The sequence below is a fragment of the Ursus arctos genome, unplaced genomic scaffold (genome assembly GCF_023065955.2).
Source record: "Ursus arctos isolate Adak ecotype North America unplaced genomic scaffold, UrsArc2.0 scaffold_15, whole genome shotgun sequence".
Classification (NCBI taxonomy): Eukaryota; Metazoa; Chordata; class Mammalia; order Carnivora; family Ursidae; genus Ursus; species Ursus arctos.
In genome coordinates this window covers 28090288-28117101 of record NW_026622819.1, presented here as the reverse complement: position 1 = coordinate 28117101, position 26814 = coordinate 28090288, and the positions used below count along the sequence as shown (strand labels likewise).

The window sequence follows — 26814 nt, the reverse complement described above, 5'->3', positions numbered from 1 at the left end:
CTAAACCAATAAATAATTTAGGAATGGACATCTTCAAAATATTTTCCCTATTTGCCTTTCTAAAAGTTTTGAAGTTTTCTTTGTATGTCATATTCATTCTTCATTAAGATTAATTCAGGAGGAACTCCTGGGTAGCTCAGTTGGTTAAACGTCTGCCTTGGGCTCAGGTCATGATCCCAGAGTCCTGGAATTGAGCCACATCAGGCTTCCTGCTCAGTGGGGAGTCTGCTTCTCCTTCTCCCTCTACCCTTGCCCCCTCTCATGCGTGCTCTCTCTCTGTCAAACAAATAAAATCTTAAAAAACAACAACAAAAAAAAGATGGACTCAGGAAAGGGGCACCTTTGGATTAAACGTTTGGCCTCAGTGGGTTAAACATATGACTCTTGATTTCGGCTGTCCTGATCTCAGGGTCGTGAGATCGGAGTCCTGCACTAGGCTCCATGCAGCATGGAGCCTGCTTGAGAGTTTCTCTCTCTCCCCCTCTGCCACCACCACGCTCTCTCTCTCTCTCTCTTAAAAAAAAAAAAAAAAAGAAAAGATTGATTCAGGTCAGAGAAAAGCACAGGGTAACTGCTGTTTATATACATGAAAAACTAAATTTAAAGAATTCATTCCACACCAAGTCCAATCCTAAACTTATATGCAAATTGTAGGTTTTCCTGTTCCATCACCCACTATTAAGTCCTAAATTTTCAAATAGTATCCTCCATTAGTGGATCTCCCTAAAATAGGAAAAGACTTCCATATCAGAACCAACATACAAATGAGAAATAAGTAGCAAGAGATGACCTTATCCCATGAAGATACATTTTTTAGTAAAACTGTCTCTTCAGTTATTCAAATTCACTCATTACCTTTTCCAACTAAGTCCTGGAAAACCACATACCTCTATTCTTTTTTTTTTTTTTTAAAGATTTTATTTATTTATTTGACAGAGATAAAGACAGCCAGCAAGGGAGGGAACACAAGCAGGGGGAGTGGGAGAGGAAGAAGCAGGCTCGTAGCGGAGGAGCCTGATGTGGGGCTCGATCCCATAACGCCGGGATCACGCCCTGAGCCGAAGGCAGAAGCTTAACCGCTATGCCGCCCAGGCGCCCCCACCTCTATTCTTGACTAATAATTTTTACATAACTTAACCCTTTAAGCATTAAAAGTATGTAAAAAAAAAAAAAACCCACAAAACTCAACTTGGATCCTGCTCTTATTTTTGTTGAACTTTTTTACTTTTGCAATACTCAAATCCTTATTTAAATTCCAGTGTGTGATGACTGCAGCTCTCACAGATACCCTAAAGGAAGACTGTAGCCTTGAGAGACAACCAGAGTTTAGAGGACACCCAGCTATGCTGCTGCACCCAGATTCCTGACCCACAAGAATAGTGAGATAATAAATGTTTACTGTTCTAAGTTGCTAAGTTTTGGGGTAAGTTGTTACATAACAATTGATAACACAGTATCTGAAAAGACTGTTAATCATTTAATTTACAGTATACCAATAGTTTAACAAAATTCCTTTTGCAGAAACATATGCACTATCCTATTTATAAGCACTTCTATTCATATCACCTCTATCATACCTCATGAACAATCCTATACAGTATGTGGTATATGTAAGAACACATACAATTTTGACTTATACTCTGTATTTAAGGATCCTAGAATTTTGTTTTGAAAGTTTTTTTTTGTTTTGTTTTGTTTTTAGTAATCTCTACACCGAGTGTGGGGCTCGAACTTTTGACCCCAAGATCAAGAGTCACATGCTCTTCCAATTGAGCCAGGCAGGAGCCCCACAATCCTAGAATTTAATATGCTCCTTTCTATACTCAAATTCTTAAATAATAGTTCATTCTTAGACATCTGGCTTATCTACGATCACATCTTTTATTAAGTTTTTTCTTCCTTTCTTAAAATTTTTTTCCCCAAAGGATAAGGACATCAGAGAACTCCACAGAAAACTCTACTAGCAATCTTGAGATGCTATAGGATCGCCTCAACTATTAGTATTTCTGAAAGACAGCAGCCTAGAGTAATGATCTTTCATAACCTAAGGAGTATCCTAAAATCACAAAGCAAATGACTGTAATTCAGAGGACAACACTGAAATAAAATGCCTCGACACTCACCTACAAGTCTATTTTTAGCTTGTTTGTATGAATTCATTCAGCCCAACATGTAGTGAGCACTTAAAGTACCAAAAACTGTACTTAACGTTGATTTTGAGATGAATAAGACACAGTCCACCACCAACCCCCCTCTCCTGACCAATCAAGGATCCCCAGGCTAGGGGAAAAAGATAATTATAATACGATATAACAGGTATTATAATAAACTTTAAAGGAAAAAGTGGGAGGGTAGAAAAGAGAACAAATCCTGTCTAAAAGAGACAAGAAGGCATCACGGAAGAGATGAAATTATGCTGGAACTTGAAAAATGAATAGTAACTTGCCAGGTACCCTGCCAGAGATAGTAAAAATGATAGTCCGAGGAAAAGGAGTAAGTCATGCAACGCAAATGAGATTAGTATGGATTCCCTCCAGAAGGTTCATGGCTAAGGCTAATGAATCAGCCTCTGCAACCTCATTTGTTCATTAAAAAAAACCCAAGCATATGCAATATGCCTGGCACTTTTACAATACTCAAATCCTTTGTTAAATAACAGAAATAAAGCAATAAACATTATATTAAATTACTGACCTCAGGGAGCTTACAGTCTAATTGAACTTAGGGGAAGCACACATTCATTTTAATTAGGCCAACTGTGAACTGCTTATGGGATTTCCCTAGATTAGCCCATGGGTGAGTCACATTCTTTGTAAGCATCAGTTCTCTACTTTGTAGAGTGGGGATAATACTATATGTAGACCTTAAACGGTTGTAGTGAGGATTAAATAACACCAACTGAAATATTCAAAGTAGTGGGCTCAAAAAATATTAGCCATTATTGCTATTACTATCATCATCATCATTAAGAATAAGGCTATTAAAGGTTTTAGTGAAGAATTCTTCTCTTTTCTAAACCATAAAGGACTCCTTTCTCCTTTGTTTAGCTCCTTTTAGATTCTATAAACACAGTAAAAGTGATTTTACTATCAATTAAGGCATCAAGTACCCTGGTCTGCCATAATGCCCCCCAAAAAGGGTACTGAAAACGTGATCAGCAGCCTGTGATAATACAATCTAGGACTGATTTTGAGTACTAGCAGGATTTTAAACTTTGTGTTGTATATGTGTACATTCAGCACTCAGGCAGAAAGCCTTAATTCACTCTGTGCCTAAAATACAAAAAATAAGAACTAAAAATAATAAGCTGATATACGCAGGAAGGGATGTTCTGAAGGGCATGAAGAAAGAGATTTGCAGTTATTGTTGTAAGAAGAAAGGAAAAAAGAGGTGGTCTGAAATGAATAAACAAATGATCATAAAAAGGGTGACTAGGTTTAAAATTGAAATAGCTCACAAAACTAGGAGCTAAACACGTCTCTGACCCAAGATTTCAGAAGCAATCCTTTGGAAATAATCTATTATTGGTTATTTAAACCTATTTAAAAGTTTATTTTTAAAAGGGCACAACACCATCCAAAGTTTTAGATGATTTTTTTAAAACTGAGTTTCCTTCTATAAAATCCTACTGTTCAAAACGCAACAAACCAAACTCAATACAAAAGGTCTGCACTGAATACTAGATTCTCCAAGAAAGGTGTAACACACACATAAAAAAAAAAACGATATAAAACTTCCATATAGGTTCAATCAAAAAGAAATACAATGCACATTAATTTTTAAGTACCCATAAGGCAATCACATTACACCTGTTATTTTTCTATGCTGATAAGATCCAAGATAAAACAGAAATCTTCAAGACAGAGAAAACAACTTGGAGTTATTTTACTCTTCTCAACTTTTGCCCACCCTCTCTTTAAGCTACAACATTTTTTTTTTTTAAGATTTTTAAAATTAATTTAGAGAAAGAGAGAGCATGAGCAGGGGGAAGTGCAGAGAGAGAGGGAGAGAGAGAATCTCAAGCAGACTCCACACAGAGTGCAGAACCCCACTTGGGGCTCGATCTCATGACCCTGAGATCATGACCTGAGCCAAAATCAAGAGTCCAACGCTTAACCGACTGAGCCGACCAGGTGCCCCCTAAGCTATAACTTCCTGAAGTCCTAAAATTATTCAAGGAGCTCTCCCAGGACTTCCTCTTTTACTGAGTCTGTCAATGACCTTCTGGACTCAAAGCCCTACTCCACAAGTTTCAAGAACCAACTTTTCAAAAGTGAGGGCACCAAGGAAATTTTTGAAACCACAACAACTGGGTAATACAACAACATTAAAAGAATAGTCAAATGCTTGATTTGATTTCCAAAAGCAAAGACTTGAAATTTTCTAAAGTAAAATAAAAATTCACTTTTAAAATTATGTAATAGTTATTAATAGTTTAAGGATCAAGTTAGTATTATGCATAATGTTATCAACCTGGGTGTTAGCTCCTCAAAGGGAGTGGACAAGCAGTATTTGTATAGCAATTAAGAGTTCAAGCCCAGGTTTTAGAATCACAAAATTTGGGTTAAAATCTGCCTTCTTCCTGTTTCAAGCTGTGTAACCTTGACTTCCTAAGCTTCAATTTCCTCACCTGTGAAACACAAATAACATCTATCCCAAGATATTTTTTTGGGAGAATTAAATATGATAATATATAGAAAGCTCTTAACAATATTTATTTTAAAAACAGGGAGAGAAAGAACTACCCATCTTTACATCTATTATAACACCTAAAGGTTAGTGATAAGACCAACATTAGTGAGAAAGGGAGCTAAAATTTATTAAATAAGCACACTTTTAGGGTACTTCTGCACTTATTTAATCTCTTTTGATCAAAAGAACACATCATTAAGTGAACTAGAGTATACCTCCTCATTTCTCTAACCGCTAGTGAGGTTGAACATCTTTTTATACATGTATTTACCATTTGGGTTCAATTCTGACTCAGACTAAAAAACAGAAGTTTGAATTTGAGGAATAATCCATTATCGCTGTTTCCTCTTTTGTTTCCAATCAGCAGATATCTATTTAAATCATAATACTGTATTAACAAAACTCAAGTTATTAATCTTGCCTCCTTGCCTCTCTCCTCTTTCCCTACTCCCATCACCCTCTGTGCCTGGTCACTCTTTTCTCTTTTTCCTGTACAACTTAAACTTTCCAGACAAACTACTGAAAATCACTTACTGACTCTTGGAAGATGAAGACTTTAGAAATTACTAAGAAATTTTATTTTGCATCCATATATACATATTGCTAAGACAGGCATCTATTCTGCAACAAACATTTGAGTTGGCTGTTACCACAGGTGAAATAATTTGTTTTAAATCCTAGACCACAATTCCTCAATTTTTAATCCTATGCTAGTCAGATACCACTAAATGAAAATTCTGACAAAATATGACCACAACTTTTCTTCTGAGCTATCTAATCTTAGTTTTCATATGTGCACAAGTTTTTCCAAGTCATAAAGGCACCAGATTGGACAAGCAGGAAAAATTCTATCTTGTAAACTACCTGTAGCATGTAGTAGTTGGAAGGCTGGAGAAGGGCAGAATGAACAATACTGAAAAAACAAGCATAAATTCTCCTTAGAAAAAGGAGCATGAATCAGAACTAATAAAAGAGTTCTTGCAGGATGCAAGATCATTAAATAAAAAAATCAACTGTACTGCCATACACTACCAATAAACAATCTCAAAATGAAATTCTTTCAAAATTCCATTTATAATAGCATCAAAAAGAAAAAAAATACCTAGGAGTAAATTAACAAAAGAAATGCAACACTTGTACACTGAAAACTACAAAACATTTTCAGTGAAAGAAATCATGGCCTAAAAAATTGACAAGGCACCCCAAACTTATGGACGGAAAGACTTAATATAATTAAGATGGCAATATTCCCCAAATTAATCTATAGACAGAGTAATCCCTAACAAAATTGCAGCTGTCTATTTTGCAGAAATGAACGAGCTGATGCTAAAATTCTTATGAAAATGCAAGAGATCCAAAAACACCAAAAAAATTTTGAAAAAGAACAAAGTTAGAGGATTTATACTTCCTATCTTCAAACCTTACTACAAAGCTACAGGAACTAAAACACTGTGATACTGGCATAAGGTTAGACCCCTTATAGTGGATGGAATGGAATAAAATTGAGAGTCCAGAAATAAACTCTTGTATTTTCATTCAGCTGATTTTTGACAAAGAGTGCCATTTGATGGGAAAAGAGTAGTCTTTTCAATACTGATGGCACAACTTTATAGTCACATGTAGAAGAAGGATGTTATATCCTTACCTGATACCACATGCAAAAAATTAACTTGAACTTGGTCAGAGACTTAAATTAAGAGCTAAAACTAAACATAGATATAAATCTTCATGACCTTGGGTTAGGCAGCAGCTTCTTAAATATGACATCAAAAGCACAATCAACCAAAACAAACAAACAAACAAAAAACAAAAAAACACACAACCCCCCCCCAAAAAACCCAGATAAATCAGACACCATCAAAATAAAAAACTTTTGTGATTCAAAGGACACTATCAAGAAACTGACAAGATAACCCAGAGAATGAATGTATTTGTAAATCATATATCTAATAAGGGACCTGGATCCAGAATATATTAAAAACTTACAATTGAAGGATAAAAACACAGATAATCCAATTTAAAAAAGGGCAAGATGAGAAGGACACTTCTCCAAAGAAGATATATAAATGACCAATATACAAATGAAAAGATGCTCAATATCATTAGTCATTAGGGAAATGGAAATCAAGCCACAATGAGATACTACTGCACACCCACTAGGATGGCTACACTCACACACAGAATAATACGTATTGGTGAGGATGCAGAAAAAGTGTAAACCTCAAACACTGAAAATGGAACTGTAAAAATCATGTAGCCTCTTTGGAAAACAGTCTGGCAGTTCTGCAAAGAGTTATAGAGTTAGCACATGCCCTAGAAATTTCACTCCTATGTATCTACACAGGCGAAGTGAAAACATATGCCCATAGAAAAACTTGTATATGAATGTTTATAGCAGCATTATTCATAATAGCCAAAAGTGAAAACAACCCAAATGTCCCTCAACTACCAAAACGTTAAGTAAAATGTTGTACATCCATACAATGGAATATTATTTGACTATAAAAAATGAAGTACTGATACATGCTACAATATAGAAGTGAAAGAAGCCAGATACAAACAGGCCACACCGTGGGTGGGATTCCACTTATGAATAAGGAAATCTATAGCAACAGAAGATAGATTACTGGTTGCCAAGGGCTGGAAAAGGGAAGAACGGGGAGTGACTGCTAATGGGTATGGGGTTTCTTTTTTGAGTGATGAAATATTCTGGAAACTAGACAGTGATGATGGTTGCACAACTTTATGAATAAACTAAAAACCATTGAATTTTTACCACTGCACAATTTAAAAGAGTGAATTTTACGGTTTGTGAGAATGTGAGATATTTTCCAAATCTTTTAAATCTAGTTCAGATGAGCCACATACATTATCAGCAAACACTTACTAAGGGCCACTCCAGGCAAAACACTTTACCAGGTACCACAGGCAGATCCTGTCCTCAAAAAGATTACAATCTAATTGAGAAGATAATACAAATAATATAAAATGAAACAAAATAAACTGTAGCTTGATATATAATAAGAAAATGTGAGAAGTCAACATATAACTTAAATAACTAAGTCGGCCACACCAAGTATGTATTAGAAAAGAAAGTGATCACATGAACTGGGGGGCAGGAGAAAAGGGGGGAAGTATTATAAGCTTGGGGGGAAAAAAAGCCTAGGTAATTCTGTTATGCTACCCTCCCTCTATCATCACAAAAAAACCTGTAATATCTCAAAAGAAAGAAGGTAGGATTTGGATAGATGGAGAAAAAAGGAGATAAATGTTCTGATTTAAAAGTATAAAGCAAGAAAACACAAAATGAGTTATCAAAATATAGTGGATATATATGTATATACTATCCATATATGTATACTGTCATACAGAGAGTGCTTCTCCCTCTGCCCCCTCCCCACTCTCGCTCGCATGTGCAAATGCGTGCTTTCTCTCTCAAATAAATCTTAAAATTTTTACTTCCTTTTTTTTTTTTTTAAGATTTTATTTATTCAACAGAGATAGAGACAGCCAGCGAGAGAGGGAACACAAGCAGGGGGAGTGGGAGAGGAAGAAGCAGGCTCATAGCGGAGGAGCCTGATGTGGGGCTCGATCCCACAACGCCGGGATCACGCCCTGAGCTGAAGGCAGACGCTTAACCGCTGTGCCACCCAGGCGCCCCCTTTACTTCAATTTCTTAACAATTCTTCTGCCAAATTCATTTATAGTGTCTGCTACGCTAACTTCTTTCCTCAATTCTATGTCCTCTCTAGTGTCCAGCAACTCCCCTCCATTCTTCAGGACTCAACACATCTCTCCATTCTATTTTTCATTCTAATTTACTAATAATTCCACTCACCAGTTTCTTGCTCCTTTATGCTTCACAAATAATATTTTTACAGAATAGAACAAAAGAGGGATCTTTTAGGGGTGCCTGTCTCTATCTCTGTCAAATAAATAAATAAAATCTTAAAAAAAAAAAAAGAGGGATCTTTTAGGCAGCCATGTAAAATTTGGGAGGGAGGCTGAAAAAAAATCTTAATACCTTATTAAGATTATTTTATTAAGATTTTTTTTTCTAGGCATTCATTCTGGCAATGAATGCCTAGAATTCATTGCTAAGCATATAATGTTCAATAAATTCTTGCGGAATGAATAAAAAGCCTAAGAGAAGAACTAAAAGAGAAACTTACAAACTTACTTTACATCTCCAGAAAAGGGTTATAGTTTAAAAAAATTTCCTAGATGATTCTGGTGTGCCACCTCTGTAACCAAATCAAACAGAACAAAAAAAAGTACATTTACTTAAATGTACTTAAATTCTAGGAAGCACGAATTTTTATTTTGACATTATGAAACCTGGTCAATTATTTTTGATAAATCAATTTGATTCCTTTGTAATTATTCCTGCATATACTTTAATTATATTTGTAAAGATAATCCCTCCCTGAGAAAGTGACATAGTTCTCACTAAAAGATCTCATTATGTGTGTGGATTCAGTATAAAACTAACCACAAGAAGCAGTCTTCTGATTACGCTGGAAGGTAGGCCCTAGGAAGAGCCTTGTACAACAGAAAACAGTCATACAAAAACATTCATTTTGTTATTCTAAGTTCATAGTAATATATGATCCATACACTGAAAAGCAAAACCTCAAGAAAAAATGGTCTTATTCTCTTCTGATAATTTAAACCAAGTAAGATTTAAAAAACAAAAACAAAAACACATGGTATCACCCATTCTACTTTTAACCCTGATTTAAGATTGGAGAGATCTTCTAGGTCAGCCTTGAAAGTCATTATTTTTTAAAGATTTTATTTATTTGACAGAGAGAGATACAGCGAGAGAGGGAACACAAGCAGGGGGGAGTGGGAGAGGGAGAAGCAGGCTTCCTGCCGAGCGGGGAGCCCGATGCGGGGCTTCATCCCAGGACTCTGGGATCATGACCTGAGCAGAAGGCAGATGCTTAATGACTGAGCCACCCAGGCACCCCGAATGTCATTTAAAATAACCATTAGTGTCTACAACAATTTGACCAAGCCACTAAATTTTTCAATATCCATTCTGTCTAAAATATGAAAAGTGATATAGTGTTTCATAGACTGTATTCCTGTTTGTATCTTTTTCCATTAAAAATTGTTTTTTATTGAAGTATAGTTGACATACAATGTTACATAGTTTCCGATATACAACATAGAGATTCAACAAGTTTATACATCATGCTATGTTCACCCCAAGCGTAGCTACCATCTGTCACCATACAACACTAATATAATACCACTGACTATATTCCCTATACTGTACCTTTTATTCCGGTACATTCATTCCATAACCAGAAGCTTGTATTTCCCACTCACTTTCACTCATTTTGTCCATCCCCCCATCTCCCCTCCCCTCTGGCAACCGTCAGTTTGTTCTCCATATGTGTGGGTCTGTCCCTGCTTTGTTTGTTTATTCATTTATTTTGTTTTTTAGATTCCACATAAAAGTGAAATCATATAGTATTTGTCTTTCTCTGGGTAGACCGTATTCTTATTCATAGGCAGTCAAAAGTCATTTAACTTATGTTGGCTTTAAAAGCTATGTGCTAATTCTAATTTGTATATTAATACCAGAACTATAATAATAAAATGATTATTATACTGGATATTCTTAGGTGAGAAAACAAAGGAATCCTAGGATTTCAACATGGTTTTAAAGTTAAATTTTATATGTCCTTTTAAAGAGTCAACATAGATTTAGAAATGTCTTTCTCATGAAAATAATCCTCTAACAGACCAATTCATAATTATGTACTTTGACAAAGAAAAGCCTAATGTCTTCTGAGCTCTAAAGACCTGAAGTATTTAGACTCCCATATCCACCTTACACGTGAATGCGCCATAGGTCGGTTAAACTTGACATGCCTAAAACTGCAGTTTATCACCTCCCTCCCTTCTTCCACATTACCACTGTGCAATTCTTAAAACTTTCTCCTATATTCCTGACATAAGTGTATGGAACTTCCACATTCCAAGCCCCACAAGTATGAAACTTGAGAATCAAGGAAGCATCTTTGACTATTTTCATTCTCCATTACCCAATCTACCTACATAAAAATACCAAGTTGTACGCAGGCTACTTCCTTAACATTTTTTATAAATTTCCTCCTCCACATTCTCACTGTCTTAACTGAGGACCTCATCAATACCTAAATAGCTTCCCTAGCCTTCTTTTCTCTGCCTACTATCTAATCTCTGTATTGCTGCCAAAAGAATACTTTTCAAATACAAAACATACCTCATTACTAAATAATTTCTTGGTTCCCCAATGCTTTTCAAGTAAAATGCAGAGTTTGTAAAAGCACATACATTCCTTCATAATGTGGACTCTATCCCTCTCTGTAGTTTCAAATATTTATTGCATGCTCCTTTTCCAGCCTTCTGTTCCAATAATCTGAGCATCCGCAGTTTCCAAAATCGAACTGTTGCCCCAGCCCCCTAGGCTCCCAAGTCTAATTAATGGCTTTCAAAACTTAGTTTAACCCTCATTTCTAGTCTAAATTAGGTGATTCCTCTCAGCGCTCCTCTCTTAGTCATTCTTGATATTGTAATATAATCTTTATCTGTCTATATTAGACTTTAAAATCCCAGGGGGCACCTGGGTGGCTCAGTTGGTTAAGCATCTGACTCTTGATTTGGGCTCAGGTCATGATCTCGGGTTCCTGAGATTGAGCCCTGCATCACGGTCCATGTTAGGCATGCAGCCTGCTTAAGATTCTCTCTCTTCCTCTCCCTCTGACCCTCCCCACACTAGATATTTCATGCCTCAAATATTAAGAGTAAGTAGTAGTACCTACCTAAAAATTTACTTTTCTTTTTAGTATGTTCCGATCTAGAAATCTCCTTACCATTTTTTTTTCCTGCTAATAAAAGACTGATGATCCTTCAACTGCAACTTTATTTCTAGGAACTACTCCCTCTTTTCATTTATCTAAGTTCCTTTTCTTTTTCCTTTTGCTTTGTCCATAAAAATCCTAAAACCTGAGACCAACCGAGAACCCCTTCAGGTTACAGTTGAAGAAAAGAGCTTAATGACTGGCCTAAATGTCACTTGGGTAGCAGCTAGCTTAGATTCGATTCTATGCTAATTTCACTATATACCTCCAAATGATACACCCAGTTTGAAAAAGCCTATGATTTTCATCATCAAGAAGTTCAAAAATATCTAGAAAAGAGATCATACCCACAACAGTGGGGAAAAGGAGCAGTTAACAGCCTAAGAATAATCTTAATAGAGAATTAGCATCTATAAGAAAAAATGCATTTACTGAATTAAAACATGAAGGATAATAAAGATTATGGAAATACATATTATTATTATTATTGGAAATACACATTAAGAGCCACAGAAATGTTCAAACTTTTGGCCCAACTTCCACTTAAGGGATTCTAACTCTAAGTGAATAAAACCTCCGGGGGAGGGGGGGCAGTACATATAAAGATGTTCTACTGCCTTATTTTTATACAGAAAAAAGTGAGGGCAAATAAAACGTCCAACAGAATGACTAAGGAAATTATGGTTCATCCTCTGACAAAACTATTGGGTGAGTTTTTAAAAGTTTTTAAAAAATTATTATTTCCGTAATCTCTACACCCCACATGGAGCTCAAACTCACAACCCCCAAGATCAAGAGTCACATGTCCTCTGACTGAGCCAGCCGGGTGCCCCAGGATAATATTTTAAATAATTATGAACACTACATAGGAAATGAAGAAAATCTTCATGAGACAACCTTGAGAAAACAGGACTATGTACGTATAATTTTACCATGAATACATATTTAACTAAAATTACATTCATATAAATATTTTTATTAAACACCTACTAGGAAAAACTTAAAATATGAGATTATAGATATTTTCCCTATTTTCCAAATACCATGTAGTTTTTTCTGCACTGCTTCTATAATTGAAAAAAAAAAAAAAAGGAAGTCTTTAACTTTGAAGTTCTTCTAAGTTGTAAATTCCACAATTTAGCCTCACTTAGCATACCAGAAAACTGTAAGTAGTTTTATTTTCCAAAAAAACTAAGGGAATAGAGAATTGATGTACTATGAAGTCTTTATAACGAACACTAAAATTCTGGTGGCTATCTACTAGTTGAAAACAATCAGAACCACTAAAATCGTATGATAATTCATGTAGGCAGCAGCATGGCTCAACAGACAGACAGCATATTAGAGATTCAGATACTGTACTGTATCCTAGGACAGTCACAAACAAACTTGCTGCAAATTGTTAAGTCATTTTGAATTCTAGTTTTTAGGCCTCTTCATCTGAATACTGAAGACATGCAATGGCACTCTGACATACACTACAAACCTTGCTTGAGTAACTGGAAAAGACTGAAAAACTACACTTCTCTCCCTTTCCCACCAATTCTCAATTCTGAATATGTATATCTGGATTTTGCAGGTCATTTTAGCCTTGAACCTATAAATTTGTCCCTTAGCAGTGAAGATGGAAGTACAGAGGCAATACCTGAAACCAGAAGCAAAGCTGAAGCAAGAATATAAGAGTAGAAAGAATCCAAAACACCTGTATACAGATTTTTCTCTTATCCAGCTAAGTAAATGTAATTACCCAAATATAAACAATTAACTAAATTATACTAGTTTTTGCTTTAAACGTTGTCTGACCTTTTCTGGCTTTGTGCTTTCTTTCTTCCATCCAACTTACTCAGGTTTAACATGCCCCACCTATCTTCTGTCACTCCAATTAGTCCTGCGTCCCAAAACTAAAATATAATTTAAATTCATTTATTCAACAGTTGTTGAGTGGTTGCTATGCACAAGGTACCAAAGACTCAACAAAGACAGGGTTCTCCTATCAGCCTTTATAAACTACCTTTAGATTGATCCCATTTTCTCAAAAACATGGTAATTAGTGCTGGAGCAAAATACAGCACCCATTATTTTAGTTATAAATTCTAGATATAGTGAAGACAGGTTTATTTTGTTTTTCAAGACAGCATCACATTGTATTATGTCCTTTACAAAAGATATTCAGGATCACTGAAACCAATAATTCTAAGCAGACCCTTTTGTTCAAATGGGGAGTGAAGAGAATAACTTCTTATTCTAAGGAAGAAACATTGTAAGGTTATACAGAACCACCACCAATAACTTCACGAACAAGTAATACAGTTATAACATATCTGACTCTTGCCACTAAAAACATTTGAATGCCTAGCAACTGAATGGCATCATATCCCACTGTATTTGTTTCTTTAGTTTTCTGTTATCTGCAGTAAAAGTGAAAGTTATTCAAATGAACTTGTTTCCATAGTATAGGAAAGTTAATTTAAAAGCCCTTCCTTTACCCTTTCCTCCTACACTCCCATTTTCCTCTCAACTCTGACTCTGCTCCTTAACACATGAACACAGTATTGAAATGAATGCACACATGTATGAATTATAGTACTCTAAAAGGATAAAGGCAGCAAACTGTTCTAGCTGCTATACTGCACTGTAAGTCAGAAGCCCTAGATTTTAGATATAGTGGAAATGTGTACAGAAGACAGTCTCATTTAGGCTATGAAGCATGAATGTTGATAAAGATTACACCTTAATTTTATTTAAAAAAATTTTTTTAGTAACCTCTATACCCAATGTGGGGCTTGAGTCACACACTCTTCCAACTGAACCACCCAGGCACCATGTATATACCTTAATTTTAAATACCAAAGTCCAAGCATATAAAAAATATACTAACACTAAACACATCTTTCACAACTGCCTCTAAGTCTTCTTAGAATGCTAGAAGTTACTCCAACTGACAAGCTGTATACACACGCCCACTCTATGAATCAAAAACAGTAGAGGAGGGATGGACTGAAGTGATAGTCAGAGGTGTCATGAACGTCAGGACTGGGTGAACAACCGGGCTGAAGGTACAGTAAAGGAAAAGGGTCAAGCATTATCACCAAGTTTTCAGTTTAGGAGCTGAGGTGATGGTGGAAACATTCACCTACTTCACATAGTTGTAGAATTGATTTCTTTCTTTTTGGGGGGGAGAATGGTAAGAGCAGGGAACAACTGAGGGATGAATTCAGATTTGTATACTTTTGAATTTACAGTAGTTATAGGGACATCAGGAGGTGCCTGGTAGACAGATGGATCTGTCTCAAAGAGAAATATATCATTCTGGAGATAGATCTGTGAGTCATCAGCACACAGGTAACAAACATGTAACAAGTCATATGAACAGATGAGATCAACAGGAAAGGACAACAGAAGGAAGGCTTAAGAACCACCCTGGGAATACCAATATTTAAGGGGTGGGCAGAGGAGGAAGAACTAGCAAGAGTCTACAAATGAGAGGTCAAATATACAGGGGAAGAAAAGTAAGAGACAGATATCCCTGAACCCAAGGGGGGAAGAGGTTTCAAAAAGGGAGTGGCAAAAAAACAAAAAAGGTGGTCAAATAAAATAACCAGAAAATGGTCCTTTATTCATTATCTGCCCCAACTTTCAGTAAACAGCACTGCGTCTCTAACTTTAAGCATTAAAAGAGAGGCACTAACTGTTCTTCACTATAACTGATGCTCTATTTTTAGTATAAACAACAAACATTAAACTTAAAAAAGTGAACTCAATTTTTGGTGAGTTATTATTGTACCATTTCTTATTCCAGTTTCTATGTGCTAGATGTTCAAAATATGTGATGCCATCTATTTTAATTGTGATGAAAAAGAGGGCAATGTCTATTTTACCTGGTTGGTGGAGCATCTAACCTGACAGAATGAACTATATAAATAAATGCCACTTACTAATAATGTAAATTACAAATTTTTTGAAGCTGAGGGGTAAAAATGGGCAAGTAACATTATGTCCAATAGTAAAGCAGCTCCAAGATCTGAGAGAAATATCTAAAGTTGTTCAGGTTTTTTTGACAGTAGTACCAAAGTTAAAGGGTATTCTAATTCAATTTCAAAATGCAGTCGCCAACAAACTACTAATACACGCAACTACATGGATGAATCTCAAAAGCCTTATGCTAAGCAAAAGAAACATATCACAGAAGCCTACATACTGTACGATTCCATTTATATGACATTCTAGAAAAGACAGAACTATGAAGACAGAAATTACATGTGGTTGCCAGGGGCTGGAACAGGGGTAGGAAACTGATTACAAAAGGACATAAGGCAACTTTCTGGGGTGATGAAAACATTCTATGTTTTGATTGTGGTGGAGGTTGCAAGATTGAACATGTTTGTCAAAACTCATCAAATTGTGTACCTAAAACTGACTTTACTGTGTAGATTACACTTCAATAAGCTTTACTTAAATTTTTAAAAAACTTCAGTCATCTAAAATTTTATGTGAATAGCACTATTTTATATGAATAACATTTTTTAAAAAAGATTTTATTTATTTGACAGAGAGTGAATGAGAGAGAGAGCACAAGCGGGGGGGGGAGGCAGAGGGAGAGGGAGAAGCAGACTCCCCACTTGAGTAGGGACCCCCCCTCTCCACACACACACGGGGCTCAATCCCAGGACCCTGGGATCATGACCTGAGCTGAAGGCAGATGCTTAACCAACTGAGCCACGCAGGCACCCATGAATAGCATTTTTAATGTACTGTATTTCAGATTACAGTTAACTTCTCTACATTGTTACATGCAGTGCATAAATTAGCAAAGAAAATTAAAAGTATAATATATCAATCTTGAGCTTAAAACAAGAAAATGTTTGGATACCTTCCCTCAGTATCTTATTCCTTTGATTCTACTGTCCAAGGGACCAAAACAAAAAGCCCTTCATATACTTTACAGTCCTTACTACCAGCTAAAAAAGGAACTCTGTTTTGAGTTTTTCTTTTTGATTTATTTTTACACGCAAGTTGTTGTGTGTGCATTGTTGGGATGTATGTAAATAAAATGGTCTTACCCAAGAAGAAAGAAGCCTTAAGAACACATATATATCGAAGAAAATTATATTTCAAAATTAGCACAAACATATACTTGCCACTTACTAATCTTAGATTTACAAATGTATCTTTAGGAATTATATAGCTCAATTTAAATCAATCAGTTCAATAAATATGTACTGAATACTTGCAAAACAGGAAAACACTGTGATGGTATTACAGATATAAAGATGAAAATAATACAAGTCTCCCTGCTCTCAGATAGCTGGTGGCTTAGTATGGCTTACAGACACAGGCACAAATAATTTTATCAAAGAGATACAAGTAAAAAGCTGACTGACGTTATGACATGGAATAACCAGAGAAACTTTCACACAAAAAGGCCATGCTTTCTCCTTCTCCTTACAAGAAACTCCTGGTCTGTGAGTGGATGTTTTGAGAAGTAACACATGTCTACAGAAGAAAGCAGGTTGCTACACAAATATATGTTTTCACAGTTAATATAAATACTTTCTCACTAGCATTTTGAACTTACAAAGATCTCAGAATTTGAGGACTTTCAAACTACTCAATGTTTCATCAAGGAAAATAATACATTATAGAACCATCCACATTAACACCACCACCTGTATTCACTATGCTATAAAATTTTTTTTTGCTTAGGACATTGACAGAGATGGGAAGAAATACATAAGTAAAGGGAAAGAGAAAAGAGTAAAAAGATTAATAGAGTTAAATTAAAAGCATATGTCATGTATGTCTTTCAAGATAACCTGAAGGTAGGTTATGGCGTAAACACTGGATTCTTATTCTTTTCTCAAAGGGGAAAGAATGATAACAGTAGCTTTTAGGGCATTACATTTCAACTTTCAACTTTAGAGTTTTCTGAGACATAGGCAAAACTGTGGGGGAAAAATCCTGCCATGTGCATCAATTTTTTAAGAATGGTATTTTAAAAAGTAAAGGGAGCTATGTCCAATTTACACTCATATAAAATATCAACTTGGTCATTACCAAAGAAAAACTAAATTACATATAGCCTAACTCTGAACATCAATTTCTTTAGGTGGAAGCCACAACCTATCAGATAAAGACAACTAAAAGCTAGTTTAAAATTCTTGAAAAGGTTGCCAGTAGAAGTATTCACAAAAGTCAGTAATCTATTTTCCTTATTAGGATTAATTTCAAGGACATTTTTGTTTTGCAAATTAAAAAATTAAAAAAAAATTAAATATAAAATCATAAAGATTAATATTTTTAGTGTAAACTATATTTTAAGTTTAATAATTCATTAGTGTTTCAAGCACTGTACGTTTTTAAGGTACATAGAATCAACAACTTGTTAAAAAACAGTACTCCTATTAAAACAAGTATACATCTCATCAGCATAAGACCAAAGAATTGAGAAGTACAAATGACCCAAATAAGTGCAACAAAAAGGAATTGGGTATTTCAAAATTATGTCATAGCTTCTGAATTTTTCAGGAGAGGTAAAAATCTCACCTGTGTTACTTCTCAAAACGTCCACTCACAGACCAGGTATAAAAAATTATTTTAGTAAATAAATTAATACTAATTCCATGTTTCTGCATACTGAAAATGTTTTTCCTTTCTGCCAAAAGGCAAAGACGTACAAAAGAACACTTGAAAAGTTTGGTACGTTCATGTTAACTGATGATACATACACGTAAGATGGCAAAGCAATTTATCTACACAGACTACGTTGGAAGTTTAATGTATTCTTTGGAATATTTTTTAATGCTTGACATTTTTATAAGAAATAACTGAATCGCAATATTATGAAAAAGAAAGTGCCTTTTCCATATTTTGCCAATTCCATAAACACAGCATGCATATATTTAAAAATAAATATCCTACTTATACGCATATTTGTGTATACATTTTGTATATTATGAGGTGTAAACTAACAAAGGTACTTTACAGAAAAGACTATAGTCAAATGACAATCATCTATAACCAAAACATTAGAATTCCTCTTTTTTTTTTAAGATTTTATTTATTTATTTGACAGAAACAGCGAGAGAAGGAACACAAGCAGGGGGAGTGGGAGAGGGAGAAGCAGGCTTCCTGCTGAGCAGGGAGCCCAATGTGGGGCTTGATCCCACCTGAGCCGAAGGCAGACGCTCAACAACTGAGCCACCCAGGCACCCCTAGAATTCCTCTTTATAAGACATAAAAAGTCACTGCTTTATAACGAAGTCTACCCTTTTCATCAAAAAGTATATTATAAATCTTGAAGAGGCAAGGTGACAGAATGGAAAAGATGTTTTAGAATTAGACACATTAGGTTGGAGTCCTACCTCTAACACCTGCTAGATTTGCCACCCTGGACTAGGTTCTTAAACATGATAAGCCTCAATTTCCTTGTCTGTAAAACAAGAACACATCACTAACCGCTCTGGGTAGCTAAGAGGTTCAAATCATGATATACAGTGTAGTGGTTAAGGCTGATAAGTAAAGTATCAACTTTGGTGTCCTTCCTCTACTTTCTTCCACTTGTTAGCTATGGGACCTTCGGCTAATCGTTTAATCATTCTGTACCTCAGTTTTCTCAAGTATCTTAGAATAATAAACACAACCAGACTCATATTATATACCTTGAAGATTCATGGTAGATGTAAATCACTCAATAATATCACATATTACAAACGTAACCCACTCAATAGTGTCTAACACAAAAAAAGATCTTATTAAATCTCAGTTTTCCTAAACTAAGTTCTAAATTGCTGGTTACTATCTCTAAAGCTCAAATTCACCCTTGCCATTAAGGACCCCCCCCAAAAGACTATCTCAAAGGCTCTAAAGATATTCACTAAAGAATCCCCGTAAGATTATATGGCAAAAGCTCTAGAATAAGCGCACAGCTTCCCAAGTTGATGACTTAGAAAGGATTAATATTCTTTGGCTATAGAAACACTAGGATTTTAAAAAATTATACTAATTTACAGATTCATCTACTATATTACAATTGGTCATATACATTTCTATGAATGAAGTCACTCTCTAAAGCTGAATTTTCCCTTTCTAGAAATTGATGCTTTGACAATTTCAACTCAATAAAAATAAAAAACTTAAAAAAAGTAAAAATTACACAGATTGCTGAACACTAAAATATAAGACAGTAAAGTTTTGATGATTTCAAAAATATTATATACAGAATATACACTCTAAATTCTATTTTAGTTCTTTGCCCACAGTACACAGGTTCCTTGACTGTACATGACTTGTAAGTATTGAGTTAACTGAACAACCAAAAAAATGAAGACTTTATTAAAACTAGAAATGTGGAATCCTAAATCCTTATGAAAAAATATAAACCAGACTGATCATTTACTAATTATAAGACAACGGGCAATTTTCTAACCTTTCCAGCCTCAGTTTCTTAATCTGTAAATTGTGGATTATTGTTTCTATTTCCTGAGCTTCTTATTTTAAATGAGATAATATTATGGGGGGCATACTTAACACAATTTCTGGCACATAATAACGTCTCAAAATCTTATGTAGCTGTCAATGCTATATTAAAAATAATCTATCCTAATAGTATCACTTTGGAAATAGAAAAAAAATATGCCTTAAAACAATGCATTCTGACAAAACTCAATTCATTAAAACTGACCCTAGATTTACACCAAACAAGATAATATGAAGACAAATATCTAAAATCACTTTTATTACTTACTTGGGTAAAAAATTCTGAGCACTTAATACACTTCTTAAAATTACAATGATGACTGTAAGAGACATGGTATTTTTATTTATTATTTCTTTTTAAAGATATTATTTATTTGTCAGAGAGAGAGAGAGCGTGTGCGTGTGTGCACACAAGCAGGGGGAGCAGCAGGCAGAGAGAGAAGCAGACTTCCCGCTGATCAAGCAGCTGGATGCAGGACTTGATCCCAGGACCCTGGGAGCATGACCTGAGCCGAAGGCAGACACTTAACCCACTGAGCTACCCGGGTGCCCCGAGACATGGTATTTTTAAAATTGCTTTTAAATCAACTAGAAACACTAAAATTCCACTCTATAAAAACACTTTCAGGAGTCACTATATATTTACTACAAATATAGCTAATTGATTTACATTCTTAAGGAGGAACATAATGTAAATAAATTCAATCATTCAGACACCAAACATACACACAAGGTCAGGATTTCTAATGTAAAAGTACTATTTTCATACCAGGAAAACATAATTAAGAGACAAGTTTCACAGCTTCCTAAAAGAAGAGGGAAAAGCACCTTGGACTCTGATGTATGTATCAGTGTCAATACTGAGCAATAGTAATACCTAGCTTCACGACCAGGGCTCACACTTTCCTTAAAGTAGCATAATTAAATAAAAAAACAGTAAGAGCAAGAGAATCCCTTATTCTCACTCATTACGTGAATCTACACAAATCACGTGGCCTCTGAGTATCAAGTTTTTCATCAAAAAATGGAAATCATGCCGGTCACTTCTCTCACAGGGAAATGGGAATATTTAAAAATGAACTCAGGTCACCTTGAAAAAGAACCATTTTAAAAATTCAAAGAATAATCATAAATGACAACTGCTAAAAATAGAAAAGCTGTGCTTAAAAAGTATATTTTGAAATGATTTTTAAAGGCTATATCATACCATAAATTACCACCAACGCCAACTTAATATGCTCAGAATATTGAAATAAGTATCTTCAACTAAACAGTTCATTACCAGGTTTCTATAAAATTTCTAGTCAGTAATTTCCAATTCATTTTATAGCAAATAAATGTAATCAACAGCACTGAAGTTACACTTCTCTAAAAGGAATTTTTATTTACCTCAGTCTTCCCAATCACTCCGCAAAAAACTAAAATCGTATTTTAAAATTCCAGAATTACTCACATATTATCCTTTTCCTAATAAGCAATGGGGTGGGGAAAATTAAATGAAATTATATAAAAATCAAACTCTTTAGTTTTTATCTACTCTCGTATTATTAATTTTTACATAAATATAAGGTATGCCAAAGTATGAACTAGGTGGGTTCAAATATTTCTATAGCAGTCTGATGAGGGATTACTACAAAAAATTAAATCTGAAATACATATAGTAGTTTTAGAAAATACATGTTTCAGTTGGTCAGTCTGGCTCCAAATAAAAAAGATTTCATATTTGAATTGGTATAGCTTTGCTCATTATATTTCTGAAATTTAATAATGATCGCTATGCAAAAAAAACAAAACTCAGTTTACTACCATAATAAAAACTTTCACTTTCCATCCCCAAAAATAATCTGAAATAGACAGTCTTTCTTCAAATACAACTTTTTTCTTCTTAAAGGGGGCAGTATCATAATGATCCCTAGCACAGGTTCGAAATGCTTTCCAATAACTTTAGTAAACAAATTGTTGAATGATTCCAAGAAGCATCCTATATACTCTTCTCAAAACACTAAAAATAATGAAGTATTTAATATTCAATTTTGATTTGATTTACTAGGCTTTCACTACTTTAAAGCTGCCTTCTTAATTATTTTAAGTTATTGTATCTCTGTAGACTTGAGAGAAACAATAAACCACACTGTTGCATAATACTAGAAATTATGTCTCCAAATAATATAACTAACATTACAAGATTACTGGAACACTTCTTTCACTAAATTAAAAAAAAAAAAAAACAGCAGAAATACAAAAATAGCCACTGGTGACTATTCATACAACCAATACAACCAATACAGGGGAGATAGAGCACAGTATTTATAATCTCTAGGGAAAAACAAATTATTCCTTCCAAATAAGTTGTCAAAAATTTTAAAGTTCAAGTTTAGGGTTTTTTTGAGCTTTACAATGACTCCTCCTTTAAAAATAACCCATATAATTGGTTTGGACCAAACACACATATTTTCAATTTATTTTAATGTTTATACTATCTTAATGAAAGCTACCACACAACCTATATTACCTACAAAACACTAAATATGTAGAATTGGGAAAATAAGATCTAGTGAGAACTAATTCACTTTAATTACAAAGTCACAAGAAAAAAAATCAATCACATAAACAGGTATCTAATACACTGATTCAAACATCTGTGTAAGAAAGCTCCCTTTAACTACAGAACTCTAAAAATAAGTTGCTTCTGTTGATGAAAACTAAGCAAGCAGAACTCCTCTTTTCCATTACCTTTAGTAAAAATATGTTCATCCTTTGACATACGTCTCCGTATTTTATTTAAATAAAAGTTGTAAAGGCATCACAGGTTCATATGAGGGCCTTTCAAACATTTATATTGAAACCCTTACCCGCGCCCCCCCCCCAAGTCCCAAACCCTCTGCTCAAGATGTGAAGTGTTCCTCCCTTCTGTATTCCCTCCCCCCAACAAGCCCCCATTCGTCTGCCCCCCACCCAGTGTAGGCCTGAGGCCCTGTAGCAAACAGTGTCTAACAGGAGCAGGCAGCACAAAGACAGGAATGGGAGATTAGTGGGAGGGAGGGAGGCCGGGATTGGGGCTCAGCAGGAGCTTCAGGCTTTTTAAAATTCAAACTGCTCCCTGACCAATACAAATCACGGACACGCTACTGACTACTACACGGATTTATAGCATTAAAAACATGCCTAGTACGTGACAGCTATATTAACTTCACTCTTTTTAACATTTATCCATACGTTTGCTGGAAACGTAGAACAATTTATTTTAAGCAGGGGGCTAAACTCAAAAATAACCTTCAGAAAAGTTACTTACTCTACAATGGCAATAATAATTTAATGAGACACAAAAAAATCCGAACCAATGTAACACCCATTAGTAAAACAAGGGACTTTGTTGATCAGTGTTGCTTCATTCTAACCAGTGAAAGTTTTCCTTCAGTGAATACGAGACAAAGTATCAAAATAGTCTAATGCCAGGTACATTTATTTTTTCTGTGCAATTTGTATGGCTGAGGACTTTTAAATTGATTGTTTTTCCCTTATACCAACCTACCTTACCAATGCCTCAATAAACAAGCTCTGGACACTTAACTTATTCGTAAACTAGAATTTGTTAAGGCAGAACTGATATTTTTCTCTAGCATTTACAGATACATTTGACCTATTAAAATGACACCTCTCTCATTACACAGTCAAACATCATGGGCACAAACAGCCAATGACAATCCTGGGACCTCAAGAAGATCTGCCCTGACATGAAAGGATGGCACCTTCTACATTTTTTTTTAACCTCCCTGGGATTTTAAGCATAACTTAATTTCTATGCTTTTAAAGAAAATTGGTTTTACCTGTACCTCGGTACAATTCTCAGAACATTTAATATTCTTTTTATGCGTCTACACGCTTAGATCAGGAAGTACCTGAGTATTTTATGTATAGTCGTTTAAAATTGTCCTTATATAACGCACACAAATCTAAAGTGGCAGGGTAAACCTGTCAAGTACTTTACACTTGCCTTTGAATAAAAAGTCCATGTGCAACACACACTGTCAAACAACAACATAAAAGCTCTTGGTGGGGGGGGGGGATATGCACTGTCTACCACACTACGGCTTTCTATATTAAATATTCATGTGGGCAATTTAATTCTTTAAAAAAAGAAAATGAGTCTTTATTAACTTTCTAACGTCCAAACAAGTTTTACACAAGGCAAGAATTACCACTGGATCCTTGTCTGAGTATTTACATTTGTCTCACTAACTGAAACTACTTCCTCCCTTCATGGGGTCACAGGGGGAAGAAGGGGGGTTGTTTGTTTCACTGGGACGTTCCCCACTCCCGGACCAGGAAAGTTGTAAATATGGGGACGACCAGGGCACATTTGCTGTTAGTTGTATTGTTTCCGCCTCCTCACTAGCTACGGCTCTTCTCCCGGGCGAGGCCTGTCACCGACCAGCAGTAGCTCCGCTCAGCCCGGAGCTCTCCTAATCCCCGAGCTCAAGTAGATTCCGCTGGCCCGCGGCCTGCACTCTCCGCCGGGCCTACGCCTCCCCGGCCGCCCGGCAGGAGCCCAGTCCCCGCCACCGGAGCCGGCCGGGAGAGAGTACAAAACCACCGCCACCCAGGGCGGCTGCCACCAGAGAGGAGCGAACTCTAGACTCGCCCGTGGAGGAGACCTGGGGCCGCTAAGGAAACGGCGGGGAGGGGAGCGAGGAGGAGAGACGCTGAGGACCTGGCGCCGCCGCCGCCGCCGCCGCCGAAATAAAGAGCAGGAATTTACCTGGGCGAATCGGCGTCTGAATCCAAGGGGAGGCCGAGGCCGCTGTGGCGAGAGACTATAATCCGGGCCGGGAGGGGGGGTGGCTACGGCTCCTCTTCCGTCTCCTCAGTGCGGGGAACATGTAGAGCCGGGGGGAGACCAGCCGAGAAGACAAATCGCTGCTTCTTCTTCCTCCTCCTCCTCCTTCTCCCACATAGAAACACTCACAAACACCCGACCGGGGGCCCGAGCTACCGGGGGGGCATCGCCGCCGGCCCGGGAACCAATCCTCCTGTCGGCGGGGGCGTCCCTCCCTGCGGCTTGGTGGTGTCGGGTGAGTCGGTACCGACGGAGGGAGGGGGGGGAGGGCGGGGGGGGAAGGAGCCCTGTGTGTGTCTCTCTCTCGTTCCGTCTCTCCCTCTCAGAACAAAATGCCGACCGGAAGTGCAGCTGCAGGAATGACTCCCTCCGCCGGCGCCAAACACTAACAACCACCCCCTCTTCCCCACTCCACTTCCGCCACCGCCGCTGCCGCCGCCACTTCGACTCGCGTCCTCGGCCGCGCCGCACCGCGCCGCGCCGCACCACTCCGCGCCCGGGCGGGCCGGGGCGGGCAGCGGGCGGTGGCGGCTCTCCTTTGCGCCCTTCTCCTCCTCAGAGCGACTGCGGATGTTGCCTTTTTTTGTCGATCCTGCGGGGCGGCGTTTTCGCTGCGGCACGGGCGGGCCGGCTCTCCGCGGTCTTTATTTTCCTGGAGGCCGACCGGAGCGGGGCCCGGGTTCGGTGATGGTTGTGTGCGTGAGGGGCGCTCAGGCCCGACCCGGCTCGCAGGCCAAGCTCGCTATCCCAGCTGGTGGTCATTAGCTTAGGGAGCCGAGCTCGGGGCGGCCAGGTAGAGAACGCCCGCGATTCGACGGCGACTGTGCATTTTTTAAATGGTGTCTCTGCAGTCTGGTGGATGGATGTATCCTACACCTTCTCTCCTGTGGGGAGGCCGGACTCTACGCCCGTCTCTGCGTTATTTCTGCGGAGGGAGAACGCAACCCGTGGAGGTGAAGAAGATTCCCAGCTGGAATGAATTGGAATCGTGTTTGTGATGCCTTGGTTTCTGGAAATATGCGGTCTTTTCTGGTCTTTTTGTTGGCGGTGGTTTTGGTTCTTCCCTAACTGTCGGGATAAAGGCCTGTAGGCGACGCTGTGTGAACGAGGAGCTGGCCGGCGGCGGGCCCGGAGCGTGCGGATCCGCGCCCCCCTCTAGGTGTAGGTGGAGCCGGGTGCGCGGGGAAAGCCGCCCGCCCGGACTCGGGCCACCGGCCGACCGTGGGCGACGGGGGGGTCTGGGGCCAGCCGGTTTCCAACGTCGTTTTCCTCTTTCCATTTGAAACAGTGAGGTGCCGCACGAGGCTGGAGCACAGATGTGATTGTGTGTACGGTGCCATGCTTTTTGTGGTCTCCTGTTGTCACAAACTTTATCTTTCCGAGTTCTCTGTTAAATTAGTGTAAATTAAGGGGGGGGGTCTTTTGTTCAGGTAAAAAGTGCAGTAGGTTAGCTAATTTTACTCAAGCGGGACGAAACTTGTATTATATTTTCATGAGTTTAGATTATACGTTAATTGTATTGTTTACGTATTCCTGTATGTTTTCTAATACGCTTAAAGTAAATGGGAAAATTTGCGCTCAGGTTATTCCGTTTGCTCAGAAATCACTCGAGAGAGTAAATCAGATGTTACTCCTTTACTCTAGATCCTGCAACGGCATTGCATCTGGCTGAGAGGAAAAGCCAAAGTCTTGACCGTGGCCTAAATACCGCGCGCGGGTGGGGGAGAAGCTGCCCTGGCATTCTTGCAAGCAGGACCTCTGCCCTTGCTATTCCCTGTGCCAGGCTCTTTCCCCCAAGAATCCATAGGGCTTGCTCCCTCACCTTCAGGATTTTCCTCGGACGTCACCTCGCCCCCACCCCCTCGAAACTGCAAGTTCCCTGTCCCCCTTTCCCACTTTCTCGTTCAGGCATTTTACATATCTTACGTGTCGATCTTATTACCTGTTTTTCCC

At 37.3% G+C, this 26814-nt stretch overlaps 1 protein-coding gene across 3 annotated transcripts in view; it reads right to left on the bottom strand.

Moving 5' to 3' along the window:
- NIPBL (NIPBL cohesin loading factor) overlaps window positions 1–25240 on the bottom strand; it is a 188463-nt gene extending 163223 nt beyond the window's left edge. For 2 of the 3 annotated variants that reach the window (XM_026506828.4, XM_026506827.4), the window contains exon 1: window positions 24784–25240. The gene's annotated coding sequence lies outside the window, so the exon portion shown is untranslated. The remainder of the gene's footprint in view (window positions 1–24783) is intronic. The other variant, XM_044387039.3, reaches the window with a different exon arrangement.
- Between the last annotated feature and the right edge of the window lie 1574 nt (window positions 25241–26814).